This window comes from Octopus bimaculoides, chromosome 8, assembly GCF_001194135.2.
Source record: "Octopus bimaculoides isolate UCB-OBI-ISO-001 chromosome 8, ASM119413v2, whole genome shotgun sequence".
NCBI lineage: Eukaryota > Metazoa > Mollusca > Cephalopoda > Octopoda > Octopodidae > Octopus > Octopus bimaculoides.
Genome location: NC_068988.1, coordinates 90833089 through 90853494, shown reverse-complemented (window position 1 = coordinate 90853494; position 20406 = coordinate 90833089). Strand labels below are relative to the sequence as shown.

General features: G+C 37.5%; 1 protein-coding gene across 3 annotated transcripts in view; it reads left to right on the top strand.

Annotated features, from left to right (window-relative positions):
* Nucleotides 1-20406, top strand: part of LOC106878555 (TLC domain-containing protein 4-B) — a 78029-nt gene that overhangs the window by 1382 nt on the left and 56241 nt on the right. Inside the window, exon 2 of one of the 3 annotated variants that reach the window (XM_052970250.1) lies at nucleotides 12737-12814. The exons of the other annotated variants lie outside the window; for them this stretch is intronic. The gene's annotated coding sequence lies outside the window, so the exon portion shown is untranslated. The remainder of the gene's footprint in view (nucleotides 1-12736; nucleotides 12815-20406) is intronic. 3 annotated transcript variants of the gene reach the window in all.

The window sequence follows — 20406 nt, the reverse complement described above, 5'->3', positions numbered from 1 at the left end:
ATATATATATATATATATGTACATATAGGTGTGTTTGTATATATATATGTGTGTGTGTACATATATGTATGTATATGTATATGTATGTATATATATGTACATATAGGTGTGTTTGTATATATATATATATATATATATGTGTGTGTACATATATGTATGTATATGTATATATATATATATATATATATATATATATATATATATATATATATATATGTACATATAGGTGTGTTTGTATATATATAGGTGTGTTTGTATATATATATGTGTGTGTACATATATGTATATATATGTATGTACATATATGTGCATATATATATATGTGTGTATGTGTGTTTGTATATATATATATATATGTACATATGTGTGTGTTTGTATATATATATATATATGTACATATGTGTGTGTTTATATATATATATATATATATATGTACATATATGTGTGTGTTTGTATATATATATATATATATATGTACATATAAGTGAGTTTGTATATATGTATTTATATATATATGTTTGTCTCTGTTATGTGTGTGTATATAATGCGTGTGCGTCTTTATTCTCTTCAAAATATCGTAAACATGTATGTATGTTTTTGTATATATGTGTATTCCTTCCGCTCCCCTCAATTCGTTCTCTTTTACACATTACACCCACTACACCTCCCTCGCATTTTTTTATTCTTTGGTTCCAAAGTGAATCCACCCAGACTGTACTTTTACCCGTGTCTCAGTCTGTGCCGCCACATCTACGATGTACCCTGTTTCAAACTCTACGCTACACTACACCCCTGCCAACACGTTCTATGAATTTTTTTTTTGTTACGCTACCCGACCACACTATTATTATTACATTTGATCAGCTACAAACACCTCTAGCATCTAATGGGTTGGTTGAGATTCTGGCGAAGTGGGAATTAGTGTCTTCCACCCAGCATATTCTCTGTTACTTTTATACACACACACACACACACACACACACACACGATTGTGTTGACCTTTTATTAGATTCATTATAATTTTTAAAACAATCTCTCGGTGTGACTTAGACTTCTTAATTCGTATATTACTGTAATGTTTTTTTTTTCATTTATGCTATTATCTAACCCTAGGTCTACCCAAGCTGACCTATGATCAAAGATGTTCCAGCTGTCACCATCAAGCGTTAATTGTTTTTTTTTTTCAGACATAACGTATTTAAATGGAAATTATCAATGTATCCTGCCTTTGGAAATTTGGTTCCTATTTCTAGCAGCAGGTCGAGGACTCTTTCTTTGGCATTTACTTATTCTGTGATTTGGAACTTTAATATAAAGTTAATGTTATAATTGGTTTCCCCCTCTTATATAAAGTGTCATCATCATTATACATGATGATAAAATACTAATTGTTGTTGTTTGGCCCTTCGCCTCGCAAGTCCGGCCTGGTTAAGTGGACCTGCGGTTCTGGAATTTACAACCAAATCCATCCCATCTTCTATGTGATTTTCATTTACTGATGTGTCCTTTATGACAACAGGATGTGATATAAGTAAGATTTCGAAAGGTCCAACGATCGTGTAAACACTCACTCGTGAGTTCGAGGATAAAGTGAATGCGTGTTGAACTAGATGTTATGTAGTAACTTAATCTTGTCCTCCTGCGTTCCGAGTTCAAACTTGGCCAAGGTCGACTGTGCCTTTCATCCTTGTCAGTGTGTGTGTGTGTGTATATATATATATATATACACACACACATACAATTAGTAGTAATACACTGCACTATTTTCAGTCTGCTTATACCTCCAAAATATAAGGTCTTGTCCCTGTATATGACAAAACTATTTATACTGTGAGTGTAGATATGTATGCATCAACCTATGCATATAGCTTGCTATAAACATACACATACATATACGCACATGTATACACATGCATTCATACATTCACATTTGTACACACACACACACACACACACACACACACACACACACACACACACCATCATCATCATCGTTTAACATCTGCCTTGCATGCTAGCATGGCTGGGATGGTTTCACATGAGCCCGCTTGGCAGAAGCCTGTACCAGACTTCTGTGATTGTTTTGGAAGGATTTTTACAGTTAGATGCCCTCCCTAACACCAACCACTCAATATGCATATATATATATATATATATATATATATATATATATATATATAGATATATATATACGAAGTTGCAGTTTCATGTTCAGTCCCACTCTGCAGCACCTTCAGCAAATGTCTTCTGCTTATAGCCCCATGCTAACCAAGCTCTATGAGTGAATTTGGTACATGGAAACTGTGTGGAAGCTCATCATATATGTGTGTCTGTGTTGACCAACCCCTGACGCCACTTGACAACTCATATTGGTTTGTTTCATTTCCATAACTTAGTTCAACAAATGGAACCAATAGAATAAGTACCAGACTTTAAAGAAAAAGTACTGGGGTTGAATTTGCTCAACTAAAACCCTTCAAGGTGGTGCTCTAGCATGGCCACAGCCCATAGAGAGCAAAGGGTTTAAGAGAAGAAATGTAACAACACATGGATCCAGAAATGCAGATGTTCACAGAGTTGTCCAATTGAATGTGTTGTGTAGGATAGGCAGACCCATGAATCAAAAATCTGTTGGGTCTTCTTTTTTCACTATACACATATGCAGAAGATTGGCAAGATACATATACAAATAACGTTTTCGTGATTAATTAATGCAAGGTTGTTGGCACTCCGTCGCTTACGACGTCGAGGGTTCCAGTTGATCCGATCAATGGAACAGCCTGCTCGTGAAATTAACATGCAAGTGGCTGAGCACTCAAGAGCGAGAGAAAGTTGTGGTGGAAGAGTACAGCAGGGTTCGCCACCATCCCCTGCCGGAGCCTCGTGGAGCTTTTAGGTGTTTTCGCTCAATAAACACTCACAACGCCCGGTCTGGGAATCGAAACCGCGATCCTATGACCACGAGTCTGCTGCCCTAACCACTGGGCCATTGCGCCTCCAATTAATGCAGTGTACCTATAGGAAAAAAAAACATAATAGATGTTTAAGCATGGATTGGTATATACAGAAGAGTGAAGAGAGAAATAATTGAGAAAAATCATTTAGCAGTTATTTAACAATCTTTATTTGAGAAGGAGTTGACAATTGATTTAGAATTTTGTAATAATCCTGATACACTTCACATGATAAAATTTGTAAAAATATAATGAAAATTGAAAAGATTGTAGACATTAAGGAAAGCATAAATTGCTTTGAAAATTAGAAGTGTGTGAATGTACCGGTACCCAAATATGAAATAAATGTGGAAATAAGTTAATCATCATCATCATTATTGTTTTTACATTTGCTTTACCATGCCTGCATGGATCGGACAGAATTCATTGAGTTTGATTTTCTACAACCAGATGCCTTTCCTATTGCCAACCCTCTCCTGTTTCCAAGAAAGGCAATGTTTCTCCATGGCTGGGCATGTTTCCACTGCTTGTACAAAGGTGATATTTGTTTGCAGTTATCATGTGATATCAATGCACACAAACACACTCACATGTTGGCTTCTCTCAGTTTCACTCTGCCAAATCTGTGCACAGGGCTTTTGTTGTCCTGAGGCTATAGTAAAAGACATGTGTCCAAGGTGCCATGTGGTGGGACTGAACGTGAAACTATGTAGTTTGGAACCTTATAGCCATACTTGTGTGTGTATAAATTGACTTAAATATTGAAGGAATAAATATATTGTGATAATTCATTTTTATGCTATGTGGTAGTCTTAGCATGAATGACAAAATATGTGAGATTATAAGCACATAGTCTGTGAATGGATTTGCAAGCACATGGGGTAAAACTGTAAGGGATGAAGTATGTGTTCGAAACCTATGATACACGATGTTATTTCCTGGCAATGTGTTCTGTGACTTGATGTGGGATGCAAGGTCCAGACTTTTGATTGTAAGGTGTGGGTTTTGGTGTTAAAGCATTTATAGGATAAAGTGTGAAAGTTGTAGGTGTTAAACAGATTTTTTGAGGTGTATGGGCATGTAGATGATGCCATCATTGTTGGTTGGCTGGTTTTGGTGACTGATTTGTTTGATTGGGTTGCTGTTATCTTGTTTTGAAGTTTTTTTTAGTAGGTACTTGAGCTTGTGCTTGGAAAAGATAAGATCAGATTTTAAGTTTGTATTGGGACAGTGTTATAGGATTACCTTTACACTTGTTACAGTTTCTACATAATGTTGTATCTGGTGCTTGGTTTACTTTTACAAGCTGGTGTCTGCCTTTTCTATTTGTGTTTTTGAAAGAATAAGTGTGTAGGTAAAATCTTAATTTGAAAATGTCCTCTGTTATGTTTATGTCAGAGTTTATTTTATCAACCCCAAAAGGATGAAAGGTAAAGTTGACTGCGGTAGAATTTAAACTCACAACATAGCGAAATACTGCTAAACATTTTGCCCAGCGCACTAACGATTCTGCCAGCTTTCCACCTTAATTGATACATCACTGATACTTTTGAGGCCTCATGAATCTGCTAAGCAATTTGTGGGGTTGATATTGTATTCTACACATTGACACTTATCCACTTATATAGTCAGTAAGTTGTTTTACCTCACCAGGCCCAACTAGTGTATGAGAAAGCTTTGATGACCACAATGTCAGTCACTTTTCATGCAGACTTTGAATAAATTATTCCATTCTACCAAACAGTTCATTGTATTTTACACTGGTGCATGTTTATGTATCTGCATGTGTGTATTATGTGGTTGTATATTTGTGTATATGAGTTCTTGTGTATATACATACATACATGCTATGTTCATCTTCTACCCCAATGTTGCTTTTGGCAAAAAAAAAAGAAACCCTTATTGTTATGATTCACGCAGTGGATTGGTAGAGCCTCTGACTGGATGTTTCACTGTAGTTATCCACCCCTCTCACCCATCCTATACTTGAGATTAATTCTCCTTAAGATCACTTGTGGTTTACACCATTCTGGATTTTATAAAATTAGTAGCAGTTATATAATAAGTTCTCTTTGATTATCCCCTTTCACCCAAAATCTGTGGCCTGTAAATTTCTTAGAACTTATTACTATTATCATTATTATTTATAAGGTGACAAGCTGGCTGAATCATTAGCATGCCAGATGAAACGCTGCTGAGCATTTAGTCGGTCTTTATGTCCTGAGTTCAATTTAGGCAGAGGTTGACTTTGCCTTTCATTTTTGGGGGTCTGATGAAATAAATACCATTCAAGAATTGGGGTCAATGTAATCAACTAGCTCTTCAACCAAAATTTCAGGCCTTGTGTCTGCAGTGGAAATTATTATTATTATTAAGGTGGCAAGCTGACAGAATCATTAGTGCGCTGGACAAAATGCTTAGCAGTATTTCGCTATGTTGTGAGTTTAAATTCTGCCGTGGTCAGCTTTACCTTTCATCCTTTTGGGGTCGATAAAATAAGTACCAGTTGAACACTGTGGTCGATTTACTTAACTCATCTCCTCCCCCCAAATTGCTGCCCTTGTGTCAATACCTGAAACCATTATTATTATTATTATTATTATTATTATTATTATTATTATTATTATTATTATTATTATTATTATTATTATTATTAAGGTGGCGAGCTGGCAGAATCATTAGCGTGCTTAGCGGTATTTTGCCTGTCACTACATTCTGAGTTCAAATTCCACTGAGGTCATCTTTGCCTTTTATCCTTTCAGGGGTCGATGAAATAAGGACCAGTTGAGTACTGGGGTTGATGTAATTGAGTTAAACCCTCCCTACAAATTTCAGGCCTTGTGCCTATAGTAGAAAGGATTAATATTAAGGCAGCAAGCTCTGAGTGGTTGGCGTTAGGAAGGGCATCCAGCTGTAGAAACTCTGCCAAATTTAGATTGGAGCCTGGTGTTGCCATCCGGTTTCACCAGTCCTCAGTCAAATCGTCCAACCCATGCTAGCATGGAAAGCGGACGTTAAACGATGATGATGATGATGATGATGATGAAGCTGGCAGAATCATTAGCACACTGGGCAAAATTCTTAGTGGCATTTCATTCGTCTTTATGTTCAGAGTTCAAATTCTGCTGAGGTCGACATTGCCTTTCATCCTTTTAGGGTCTATAAATTAAGTACCAGCGAGACACCTGGGTTGATGTAGTCCCACAAAGTTTCAGACCTTGTGCCTTTAGCAAAAAGAATTATTATTATGACATTCTAGCCAAATTAGAACAGCAATCTGACTTTGCTTCCTTGTTGAATCCAATTTTTGTTCACATACACTGTTACTCTCATTGGCCATGAGAAAAGCATGAATGCTACTAAACTCCAATTGTCTCTCCTGTATGAATCCATGGCCTTGTGTTTTCATCCCTCTGGGGTTAAAATGACATACCAGTTGAACACTGGGGTTAATGTTATAAACTTGCTCCCTCCTCCCAGAATTGCAGGCCTTGTGCTTATAGTTGAAAAGATTATTAATAGTAATAAGGCAGTGTGTTGGCAGAATTCTTTGCATGCCACACAAAATGCTTAGTGGCGTTTCTTCCTGCTTTCTGTTCTGAGTTCACAATCTCCCAAGGTTAACTTTGCCTCATCTTTTTTGGAGGCCAATAAAATAAAAAATATATGCCAAGTACTGGGGTTGATAACATCAACTAACCCCCACCCACTGAAATTGCTGGCATGCTGCCAAAATTTGAAACCAGTATTGTTTTCAGTCATGTTTGTTTGTCTGTGGACAAGATATCCCATGAACAGCAGGATGGATTTGGATGAAACTCTCAGGGATGTTTGACTTTGTGACTGGTACAAGCTGATTAGATTTGGGGATCAATCCAGTACCAGACAAGGATTCTGGATTATTTGTTATATTTACTTTACTTTCCTTGAAGTATTATGCTCTTACTTTGACTTTCAAGTCTTTCTCTGATTATCTCCCTTGAAAGCATGCTCTTGGTTTCCATGTAACTTATAGCAGCATTGCTGTTTCCAAAGTTTTATTTTCATTTCTCTATTATTAATTTTACTCACATCTCTATCTTAGTAGAAACTGATGAATAAAGAAACCAAACTACATAAACAAATGGCAACAAATCCATTCAGAAATTAAATAACACTAACGTATTCAGTAACAATAATAAATTTGATTTATCCTCGATAATTTTTAGTTTTACCAATTTTGAATATATCACTCCTGTTTAAAACCTCTTACATATTTGACAATTGTATTTCTAGCCCTGCCTTGAAGGACGCTTTACTTCTTGGACCCACGTTTTTGTGTGCAACAATATTGTTAAACCTCCGTTAACAGTACTGTACACAGGTCCTTTCCATTTTCTTTCATGCATAGATAAATTTTTCACTATAGACCTTAATGGTTGCAAAGACACTATATCAGTGGATAGACTAAAAAAGTCCTTCATAGAGAAAACTATCCCTGTTCCCACGACACACACACAACATTACAAACATGGCCCACACACCCACCTTCACATTCCATGTCTACCATTGGGATTGATCCGGTACCAGACAAGGATTCTGGATTATTTTTCCGGTTGTTTTACTTCATTTTTGAGAGTGGTCGGATTCATTTTTAGTATTCTCGTTTGTGAAAGCAGTCGAGTTTATTTCAGATATTCTCATTTTAAAATTCGTCTCTGGCTAATTGTTAAGAGGACGTTGGTGTTGCCTTGGCGGACGTTTGTGCTCTCTGAGTGCTCTTATTATTATTATGAGTGAAGGTGGTGAGTTGTCAGAATTGTTAGCATGCAGGGCAAAATGCTTCACAGCATTTTGTCTGGCTTTACATTCTTTCAGGGTTGATGAAATAAGTATCAGTTATACACTGGGGTTGATGTAATCGACTTATGCACCCCCCAAAAAAAATTTCAGGCCTTGTGCTTATAGTAGAAAGGATTATTATAATGAAGGTGGTGACTTGACAGAATCATAAACATGCTGGATAAACTGCTTAGCGGTGTTTTGTTCATCTTTACATTCTGATTTCACATCTCATTGAAGTTGTTGACTTTGCTGTTGATGTTAAGGATTAGTAAAATAAGTACCAGCTGAGTACTGGAGTCAATGGAATTGATTAGCATCCACTTCCCTAAAACTTCAGGTCTTGTGTCCATTGTAGAAAGGATTATTGTTATTATTAATATTGTTATTAGTGGAGGCACAATGGCCCAGTGGTTAGGGCAGCGGACTCGCGGTCATAGGATCGCGGTTTCGATTCCCAGACCGGGCATTGTGAGTGTTTATTGAGCGGAAACACCTAAAGCTCCACGAGGCTCCGGCAGGGGATGGTGGTGAACCCTGCTGTACTCTTTCACCACAACTTTCTCTCACTCTTACTTCCTGTTTCTGTTGTGCCTGTAATTCAAAGGGTCAGCCTTGTTACATTGTGTCATGCTGAATCTCCCCGAGAACTACGTTAAGGGTACACAAGTCTGTGGAGTGCTCAGCCACTTGCACGTTAATTTCACGAGCAAGCTGTTCCGTTGATCGGATCAACTGGAACCCTCGACGTCGTAAGCGACGGAGTGCCAACAACAATATTGTTATTATTACATACCCTAGTGGTTAGGGTGTTGCACTCACAATCATGAGACCGTGGTTTCAATTCCTAGAGTGGGTGGTGTATTATATCCTTGAGGAAAACACTTCATTTGTGTTGCTCTGAATCACTTCGACACCTGATGCATGCCACACTGTGCACCTATTCAGGTATGTTGATTTGATGGAGTGAGCTAATGTACAGTATATGCATTTGGTCAGTAAAAACAGACCATTTGTGCTGGTCCTTTGGCAAAAGCTGAGCGCTCATACATTGTCTTCGATGGGAAAGTTTGTCATTATTACAAAGGCAGTGAGCTGGCAGAATCATTAGCAGTCCAGGCAAACTGCTTTGTGGCATTTTGTCCATCTCTATATTCTGAGTTCAAATTCCATTGAGGCCGACTTTCCTTTTCATCCTTTCAGAGTCAATAAAATAAGCACCAGTCATGTACTGGGGTTGATATAATAGACTACCCCTCCCCAGAAATTGCTGGCCTTGTGCCAAAATTTGAAACCATTATCATTACATCCCCTTATATTTTGCTGATCCTTCCTGCTGGTGTTAACTCTGCTTTTCATCTTCCCTGGTTTCTGCAAAATAAGTCATATACTATAGTTAGTCTTCTTTACAAATTGGTTGCCTTGTGCTAAAGTTAGAAATTATGCTCAAATCCCACTGAGACTAACTTTGCCTTTTATCTTTCCAAGGTTGATAAAATAAAGTACCAGGCAGGACATTCTGTCCTTGAAAATATGTTTCCTGGCACCTGTGTTAGAAACCATCATTTTCATCATTGGCACATGAGATGCACCATTTTGAGCGTGGCCGTTGCCAGTACCGCTTGACTGGCTCCCGTAGGATTTTCGAGCGAGATCGTTGCCAGTGCCCCTGGACTGGCTTGTGCGGGTGGCACATAAAAGACACCATTTCGAGCGTGGCCGTTTTCGTGCGGGTGACACGTAAAAGCACCCACTACACTCTCTGAGTGGTTGGCGTTAGGAAGGGCATCCAGCTGTAGAAACTCTGCCAAATTAGACTGGAGCCTGGTGTTGCCATCCGGTTTCACCAGTCCGCAGTCAAATCGTCCAACCCATGCTAGCATGGAAAGCGGACGTTAAACGATGATGATGATGATGATGATGATCTTCATTGTTTTAGCAATGACAAAAATCTCTGTAAATAATTAAAAATCCAATTTGATTCCAAGTTACAGTTGCAAAACTTTACTTTGCAGCTGTGTGGTTTCAGGTCCCCCTGTGCATCACCTTGGGCAAGTGTCTTTCACTAGAGTCTCAGGTTAACCAATATCTTGTGAGTGAATTTGGCTGACTGAAACTCTACCTGTTGTGTGCGTGTGTGTTCTTTGTATTTGTCTCCACACCGCTTGACAACTGGTGTTCGTTTGTTTATATGCATGTAACTTAACAGTTTGGCAAAATAGAATAAGTACCAGACTTTAAAAAAAAGCAAAAAAATGTGATGATGTTGGTTTGTTTGATTAAACTCTTCAGTGATGGAAATAAGTCAAAGAGTATCTTGTTTTTACCTTCTGTGTTTCTATTACTTTTGAAGAGAAGCATAAATATCACTACATCCTACTGCATTGCAACGAAATTAAATTTCGTACCTTGATTAGTAGTTAACTACAGTTATCATCATCATCATCATCATCATCATTAGTAGTAGTAGTGAGTGTATAATCTGAAACTGAATCAACAGCCCGGTTTGACTGTTATAATTGTACTGTATTGAATAACTTCTTATTTTGTTTCGTTTTTGGATTTGGTTTTGCAAGATTCTTATTTTGTTTTGTACTATAAATATTCATGCTTGGAGAGCAAAGCAATGGCATGAATAAATGGCTCTTATCGTTTTAAGTTTCATGGTGTACTGCTTGAATAATGGTGAAATGCAATATATAGTTACAAAAATACATTTGGATATATATATATATAACAATATACATTTATGAGAAATCTTAAAATTTGAACTGTCTTACAACTGTAGACTTAAATGATTATCATAAACACAACAAACTGAAGATTTACAGGCCTACTACAGCTAACAACAACAACACTATTATGGAGTCTAATAAACACCTAAACCTTTAGCATTCAGAATACTGTCAGATGTAGAACTTATTTATTCACATTGTTTACAATTGTCCTCAAGCGTTGAGATTTTGATGATGCAGTTATTTTTAGAATGATAGGTGTGGGATTCCAGATCTGACTGGTTTGAACATAGAACAGGAAGAATATTTGGGCCAGATGTGGCCAATTTAAATACTAAAGGGTAAAACATTCAAAATATATAAACAGAACCCTGGCTTCTACAATTTAACTCAAAACTGCTTATAAATAGCATATCTGAACTGGTTGTGCCAAAATACCTCGCATTATGTAGCATCAATTAAGGCAGTGAGCTGCCAGAATCGTTAGCACACTAGATGAAGTGTTTAGCAGCATTTCTTCTAGCTTTATGTTCCAAGTTTCAAATGCCACTGAGGTCAATTTTACCTTTCATTCTTTTGGGTCAATAGAATAAGTACCAATTCAGCACTGGGGTAAGTGATTTTGACTTACCCTTTCCCCTAAAGTTACTGGTCTTGTGCTAAAATTTGAAACTATGTTGCATCAATGTAATCTTCAAACTGAAAGATATTCTATATCCTACAGCAATTCAAGATTGTTCATTTGAAAGTTTATAGTGTGCTGGTTAAATTTCTAGACCTAGTGTCAAATAATACATTACCTATTGTTTGGCTGCAAAAGCAGCATGGTAATTTAAGAATCTGTTCCAATTACAAAGTTCATTTAAAAGACAGGGTTCAATTTGTTTCTCATCCAACTTCTCATAGGAGTTTCTGCATATAAATTAAAAATTTTTTTTTTTTTACCTCAATTGATTTAAAGTGTGTACATTTGCTGATTGTTTAAGATGGAGACAGATTCATGATGATGATGTTAATGTCCTCTTTTCTATGCTTGCATGGGTCAGATGGAGTACAATGAGGTAGATTTTATATGGTTGGATGCCTTTCCTGTCACCTGTTTCCAAGCAAGGTGATATTTCCCCATGACTGGGACTTTCATGGAAGATGGACACTGCTTGTACAATGGTAACATTTGTTTTTACTAGTATGTCAATACAATGTGAGCCCAACCCTCTCTACAAATATATATATATATATATATATATACATATATATAGGCGTTGGAGTGGCTGTGTGGTAAGTAGCTTGCTTACCAACCACATGGTCCCGGGTTCAGTCCCACTGCGTGGCATGTTGGGCAAGTGTCTTCTACTATAGCCTCGGGTCGACCAAAGCCTTGTGAGTGGATTTGGTAGATGGAAACTGAAAGAAGCCTGTCGTATATATGTATGTGTGTATGTATTTGTATGTCTGTGTTTGTCCCCGCAACATCGCTTGACAACCGATGCTGGTGTGTTTATGTCCCCGTAACTTAGCGGTTCGGCAAAAAGAGACCGATAGAATAAGTACTAGACCTCCAAAGAATAAGGGTTGATTTGCTCGACTAAAGGCGGTGCTCCAGCATGGCCACAGTCAAAAGACTGAAACATGTAAAAGAGTAAAAGTGTATATATATGATACTTCTTTCTGTTTCTTTCTACCATATTCACTCACAGGGCTTTGATCAGTCTTAGGCTATAGCAGAAGACACTTGTCCAATGTGCTATGCAGTGGGATTGAACCCAGGACCATGTGGGTGGGAATCAAGCTTCTTACCACACACCCACAGCTATACTTACATACATTTGTATATTACAGATATATGCGAGGAAGAACCGCATCTACTGTAGATATATTGCATATATCACAATGGTATTAATATCACTAGCAACTTCCCTAATACTGTTAGTTACAAGTAAATATAAAATAAAATTACACATAAGACACATAATTACTACCAACTCAAATCCTCTCATAGGGCCTGGGGCTATTGTAAAAGACACTGTGGAGGTAGGATTGAATCTAAAACCATGTGTTTGGGAAGTAAACCTCTTAATTACTCAGCCATGCCACCACCTTAGATTTTCAGTTGTCTTTGTTTAGTCAACATATTTCAGATAATTCTCAAGCATTTTGTGACATTGTGTAGAGTTTATATCAAAGAAAATGTATGGCATAATCAGGATGTCATATTCATCATTGCAGCATTTCAGAATAAACTGAAGAATTAAGAAAATTTAATCATTGCAAGAATGAAAGGAGCCAATTTTTCAAAAATTCAAAGTAAGTGCATTAATCATGAATCTTCGATAGATTTCCTAGAAATTAATATTTCAAAGGCACAGGCATCATTGTGTGGTTTTAGAAGTTCACTTTGGAACCATATGGTCAGGGATTTGGTCCTACTGCTCAGATATTGTTGGCCAATGTCCTGTACTATAGCCATGAGTCAATAAATACCTGGTGAGCAAAATTGGTTGATGGACACTGAAGAAGCTTCTCATGTATGCATGTATATGTGCGTGCACACACACACACACACACACACACACACATATATATATATATATGTTTTTGTTTTTATGTTATAATGAAAATGCTTTTACATTAAATTGAAGGATTACTCAATATATTTGGTAGGTTGCCATCACAACCTACCATACAACCTAATTATCATTCAACAGAACTCTGCTTACTCTAGAAAATTTTAACTTACCAGAGACTATAAAGCACAAACACACACACACCCACACACACACACATGTTTATAGAGTAGTGTATTTTCAAGCACATGCTCATAAGGCTGTAAATAATGGCGTTATGTGCGTTCTTCAAGATATACTGGTCCAAAAAGAGAATTATGTCCTGTTCTCTCAAAAGTTTGTATAATTCCCATGATGTCATCAATAGTGCACGTGTGTGTGTGTGTGTACAAGTGAATTAGTATTTCCCCTCATACTCCTCTGTGTTTGCGGATTGTAAACTAAAAGTATCATTGCTTATACAAGGAGCATTGTTTGCTTGTAGTTTACTATGAAGTACCATGCAGACTTCTTGAAATATTACAGCATCATTGTCAATGAAAAAGAGCATTCAAATGGTGTCATTTGTTTCCAGTTCTCTGCATAAAACCTGTCCATGCCACTTGTTGTTTGGTAGACTGTGAATTATTACATCACTTATGAACAAGTGAGGGTTGGTGTCAGGAAGGGCAGCTAACACCCAAAAACCCAGTTTATACTTAAATTTGCATACATAGTTAAACCTCTTCTTACGGCAAGAATGTATTTACTATGTTTATTTGAAGAATGTATCAAGAACAGGCTTTTAAAGCAACAAAACTTTTTTTTACTCAACAACATATTTTGGTGTTATTCTCGACCAAATGTGAAACAACTTTTACTGCTGGTGCTTCTGAATTGGCAATAATAAGAACAATATTTTAAAATGGAAAGCTCCTAGCAAGTATTAGTCATATATTTTATAATAATTAGAGGCACTGAAGCAATATTAAACAAATGCTTTTAAGTATTAAAAGCTTTTGTGGTGGTGTAGTGTATTGAAACTTTGAGATATTTTCTATTTGAAATAGCTTCCACCTGTTGCAGTTCATTTTAAAAAACGAACCAGGAGAGCTTCTCATTGATTTGCCGGTTGAGCGCTCACATTATTATGATAGGGTTTCAAATTGCATCATGATGATAGCATTCACATAGTTAATCATCAGTTATGTTGATGGTTTTTAATAAAGTATCATTTAGATCAACTTAGTACAAAGTTCTTTACAAACACATTACATTTTGTCATAGGTCATGATGAATTAATAATTCCTATTGTTGCTCAGACATTTGACGATGTCAAAAATTATTTTAGCCCCTGCGTCTTTTGTTTGTTTAAAGAATTTCATTTCTGGGAAAGATTGGCTTAAACTAACCTTCCCTAACCAGGTGTCATCTGCATGCAACCTAGAAATCACATGCCAAACCATAAATGGAGACCTTGAGCAAGACTCAAATTAGGCTTACAATTGACTACTCCACCTACATCTGGGATGGGGTTGCTGCTATGCACTCTAAAATTCTGGACTGCATCCAGAGAAGATCCACTTGGTTGATTGGCATCCCATCATTAATGGACTTGCTCCAGCCTCTGGCTTACGTGTGTTTTGTTTCCTCTGTCTGTCTCCCCTATCACTACTATAATGGTTTCTGCTCCATCACTCAAGCAATCATTGATCCACTCACCTTTCCATCTCTTATCACTGTTCTTGTTACAAACCTTCTTTCTTTATGCTAACCATTATATTATGTTCAGTCCTTTCCCAGAACATTGAGATCTCTGAAAACTCCTCCCTGCTTTCATTTTTCCTGTCTGTGTTGATCTGCAACAATTTATACAGAACATTAATAGCCTCAATGTCTTAGTCTCAGTGGGCCAGCAAGGGCCATGGGTTCTACTTCTTCCTCTAGACTCAGCTTTTAAAAAAGACTTCATTGTAGAATGATGGTTTGCTAAACATTCTTCTGAAGTGGCTGTAAAGAATGATTTTAGCCTGTTTTTATTAAGAGAATTTTTTCCTGAACCTTATCTTGCAAAGTTTATCACAAATCATAAAACACACATACACACATGACCGTACAACAAACGCTGAAGAAATCAAGGGCTTGTATAGTGGTCTACTCTTCAAAGAGATGATGAAGAGTTTGTCTGATCTTGAGATATATGCTAAAAATTAGGTATAAAGGCACTCTTTGTATTAAGTTGCTCAAATCATTGCCTAGGGAAAACTTATATTCATACTGGAGATGTGTATAAGGTATTGTGGATGTGTTGATCATGGTCAACTTGGTCACTACTTGGGTTGCAGACTTTTTGTTCTAATAGGGGCTCAGAAAATGTAAGGAAACCTTTATTTTTCTATCTTCTTTAGAGGTGGCATTTCCACTGATAATGATATCAAACATTGGACTAGAATTCATTGAATTAAAAGATTGATTAAATCAACTTGGAACATGTATAAAATCCTACAGCTTAGCCCTATAGTAATGCAGTTGAAAGAGCTCTGCGAAGAATAAAATCTCCACTAAAAGGTTATAAGTCCTTCATCTAGAAAGTTTGATGAATATTTGTCAAAAGTAGTTTTCAACAGCTTTACTGCATCTGTTGCAAGTTATCTCCTCCTGAGGACTAGGCAGATAATGGAAAATAGCAGTAAAGTCTTTGTTTTACGAAGTTGGGTAAATAGTTTATCACATGAGCAATACAGTGAAATTTTCTGCAGGTGAATCTTATGATTTATGCTGGCAGAAACGCAGCCTGGATTTATAATGAAGGTGTAAAAGCTGTTAGCCTAAAATGAACAAATAGTGCCGATCAAGATTATGTTATCAATGGGCCAACATGACCAGCTTCTCTATCTGTAGAACTACTACTTGATCATGTGGTCCCCTGTAGTAATGTTTCTAACCTGTCAACATCATCAATATCTCTAACTACAGGTGCTCCTAATATTCAATCTCTAACACCTCTCATACTACCAACACTGCTAAATCAAGCTTATTCTCACAGCAACATAATGAGTTGTACAACTCCAACATCTACTCCCAATAGACCGTCCAAAATAATTTAGAAACTGCACAAGTATGACGAACATAATTTTTTTCTTTCTTTTTTTCTTCTCCTTCTCTTTTCTTTTCTGTCTTGCAAGTTACAAAGCAACCTCACTAGAGCTGGTGGCTGGAAAAAGCACCCAATACACTCTGTACAGTGGTTGGCATTAGGAGGGGCATCCAGCTGTAGAAACCATACCAAAGCTGACATTGGAGTTGACACACCCTTGCAGCTTGTCAGTTCCCTATCAAACTGACCTACCCATCCTATCCTGGAAAGTGAACATTAAATGATGGTGATGATGGCTGGAGTAATTTTACTGTGTTCAGAGTACTTACATATTTTGTTCTTTGTGCTATTATTAATATGCATAGATGTGCCACGAACAAGAGACATGCATAAAACAACTTGCTCTTTCTGTCTATCTGATTTAGTTTTATGGTTTATTTCTTGGATAATGGAAAATTTGAACTCCTTTTATGTTGTGGATTATATTGATTATTGTAAACATGTTGCAAACAGCTTTGGAAAAGGTACCAATCCACGTTGCCATTCCTATCCTCTCACTGTTTCTCTTTGTTCTTCCTCAAAACAAAAAAAATATGGGTAAACTTTAAAACTATGTAATCATTTATCAAGACCAGCAACCTCATCGCTACCATCACCAACTATCCCTCACCACTTCCACTGCTACTGCTACCACTATTGTTACAAACAACATTATCACCTTGACCAACACCTGTAGTCGCTAACAAACCATCTAAATAAGCACCACTACCATTGTTAGTTCCCAACATCAACTTTATCACTGATACCATTATTCTACATCTACTACCACCACCACCACTGAATAGTTAGTTCCCGCTGCTTTTCCTATCCTCCTATAGTTTAGTACAGAATGCTAAGTGTGGTGTAACTGTTGTTTATCGCCAGGTCACCCCTGAACAAGCAACTTTTAAAACCAATAGTGTTCCAACCGTTGATCATTCTGTCTTTTTTCCTCTAGATATTATCTGAGTCCTTTCTATTCTTGTCACAGACGGACGTGATTTGAAGGAGATTTTACTGCTATTTTTAGCAGGTTGAATGAAAAGCAATGTGTGGATTGATATTGAAAATTTCCTCATGTCCAGCATATCTGAGTTCTACCTGCAATAATATTCCAACTATGTCATTGAATGGATTGTGAATCCTGCTCTAGAGGATTTCTTGGTTGACATTATGGGATGAGATTTAATTGTCACTGAATTTGACTATGTTCACAACTCTCCAATAGTTTATAATAACTATGTGAAAATGTTCAATCAGTCATTAAACACTACAATGTGTACATGTTGGCTTGAAAATCAACATAACCAAGACAGATTATATATGTTGGCGTCTTACCCAGTGAAAGGGTCTCTAACATCCACATTGGCAAGATTCTGGAAAGGGTTATCACTTCAAATATTTTGGCTCCTCTACCTTCACTGACACAGAGCAGGGCAAAGATGAGATAGATGTCTCCATCAATCAGGTATGTACTGATTCCTACCATCCTCAAAGTCATCTGTTTCGGTTGAAGATCGGACATAGCTACAAAGATTCACATCTGCTGTTTAGTACCATCATGCTGTGTGGCTGAAAGCCCAATTAATGAGAGTGACCAATTTACAAGAACTGGAATTATTTGACAATTTTTACCTTCATTGAATTCTCAATGCTCGCACTTCTGATTTTTGTGTAAAACTCTTAAATTTGTCATCATTGTTGGATTGATTTCCCTCAAACAATCCTTGCACAAAATGCATCTCCTTTGCTTTGGTAATGCATTCTGTTGTCCCCAGTACAAATTCATCTGTGAGGTGGTCATGCTTAAACATTCTTTTCAAGATAGCATAAATAGCAAGGTGGTCAGCTGAAGACCTGGAATAGAACAATCAGATGGATCTTAAATCAGCATCTGGTCCTCATGTTGCTGGTGTCTGCTATTGGAATCATGATTGGTTGATGATCTCTATCTCAGATGTCTGTGATTACCAGGCATCTTTGACTTCTGTTTATGGTGCTGTGGATTTACTGGTTAGTACTGGATCAGTTGATCCTGGTTACATGTGCAGATTGAGTGACAATGTAGGGGCTCCCTTGTTAGTCCAAAGTTAGCCCCAGCTGAGCCGACCTATGATCAAAAACATTCTAGTTATGTCCATCTCTTCTGTTGAAACATTATTTCCCTAAAATCTCATCTTAGGTCTCCTTTTTTTTTAAGATGGTAGGGTATGATTTGAAGGCAATAACACCAACTTTCTTTTGTTAGTTGGCACATGTACAGAAGTGGTGTACTGGAAAGCGGGCAAAGAATGATAACCTTTTCATCATCATGAGGCTTGGCAACAGCTAATTTGCAACACATGTATATTTGTGTGTGTGTGTGTGTGTATAATTGTATATATCTATTTCATATTTTACTAGCTGAGTTTGGAGGAAGAGTAGTACCGGTTAGCTTTGCTGGCCCTCCAAGACTGGCGAGATCAATGATACTGTAACTGCTCCATTTAAACTATTGCAAATTGATATCTGTGGAAGAGATATGAGCAGGGAGAAGATTCTAGTGGGTTGTGAAGGAATGGAATAATGATTAGTTTGAGGCCTGGCAGTTTGGACACAACAAGAGTGTGTTACCGAAATGAAAGAGGTTCAAAAGCACCCAACTGTGAGGAACAGAGGCTGTTACAGAAACAGTAGAAAAGACATTTAAAAGAGACAGGCTATCAATGGGCCATAAGCTGGAACATGTCTGGGTGTTTTTTTTTTTTAATGCTAATCAGTCTCTGTGTGTGTGTGTGTGTGTGTGTGTGTGTGTGTGTGTGTGTGTGTGTGTGAGGTATTGTCCCAGATGTGGGAGCCATACTCCATTGTGGGGTTTTATCTGAGTTTTGAAGAACTTCAACAATTGTTATAGGATGAAGTGTTTTGTAGCCCTGAAGAGAAGGGTCAGTCTTTGGTTCTGACAACATTAGGGATGTGCTTGTGGTCCTCGCTATGCTTTGGATTCCTTGCAGTTCTTGCTATGCCATGGATGAGGACATCCATTGCAGTCCTGGTTATGTTACGAATGTCTTTGTGGTCCTGGCTGTGGAAACTCTAGCTGAGTGATACTCATGTTTGGTGTGTGTATGTAGTGCAATGGTATTTTGTTGATGTGAATTCAGATAGATTTTTTTTTTTTAAAGTTATTGACACGATTCCATCAGTGGATGCCTTTGAGGACTCTTGTTTATGAAAGCAGATTTGGTGTGCTTTGTCTAAATTGTATGTGGTTGATGCTTAGTTGGAGGATGTCAAGCAGGAATGAAAGATCATATCACCTGTGTAAAAGTGGGCATTGTGGGCTGTAACAGCATGTAGATCATTGATGTTCAGGAGGAAGAGAGAGAGGTTAGAACAGAACCCTGGGGAACACCAGAGTTGATTGAGAGTGATACAAAAAGATGTCTGTCATCAAATGCTGTGATGGCATGAGCTCTAATAGGAAATTACTGATCCAAAAAATCTAAGATAGATAGAGCTCTTATGTGGGAAGTTTTCATGGGAGATTTGCATGACATACACAAAGCTCTGATGATGTGTGTGGCAATGACCTATCTTAAGTGTAAGCTCACTGGTAAGTGACATAAGAAAGTAGGTCTCCTGTGAATCTGGCTCTGCCTAAGCTGAACTGGTGGTCATTGCGAGAGAGTAATTCAAGGTATTAAAGTATATCCTTTTTAATAACTGTTTCTACTACCTTTGAGATGTTAGGAATAAGTGCAATAGAATGATTGTTGTCTGGACCAGAGTTCTTGCCATTTTTTTTGTTTTGTTTTTGAATAGGGTACATTGAAGCATGTTTCCAAATATCAGGATATATTGCCATATGGGGTGAGAGATTAAAGAGTTTGGTATTTGTAGAGACAAGTTTTGGGATGTGTCTGTTTCATTAATATATCTGTTGGCACTCCGTCACTTACGACGTCGAGGGTTCCAGTTGATCCGATCAACGGAACAGCCTGCTCGTGAAATTAACGTGCAAGTGGTTGAGCACTCCACAGACACATGTACCCTTAATGTAGTTCTTGCGGAGATTCAGCGTGACACAGTGTGACAAGGCTGGCCCTTTGAATTACGGGTACAACAGAAACAGGAAGTAAGAGTGAGAGAAAGTTGTGGTGGAAGAGTACAGCAGGGTTCGCCACCATCCCCTGCCGGAGCCTCGTGGAGCTTTAGGTGTTTTCGCTCAATAAACA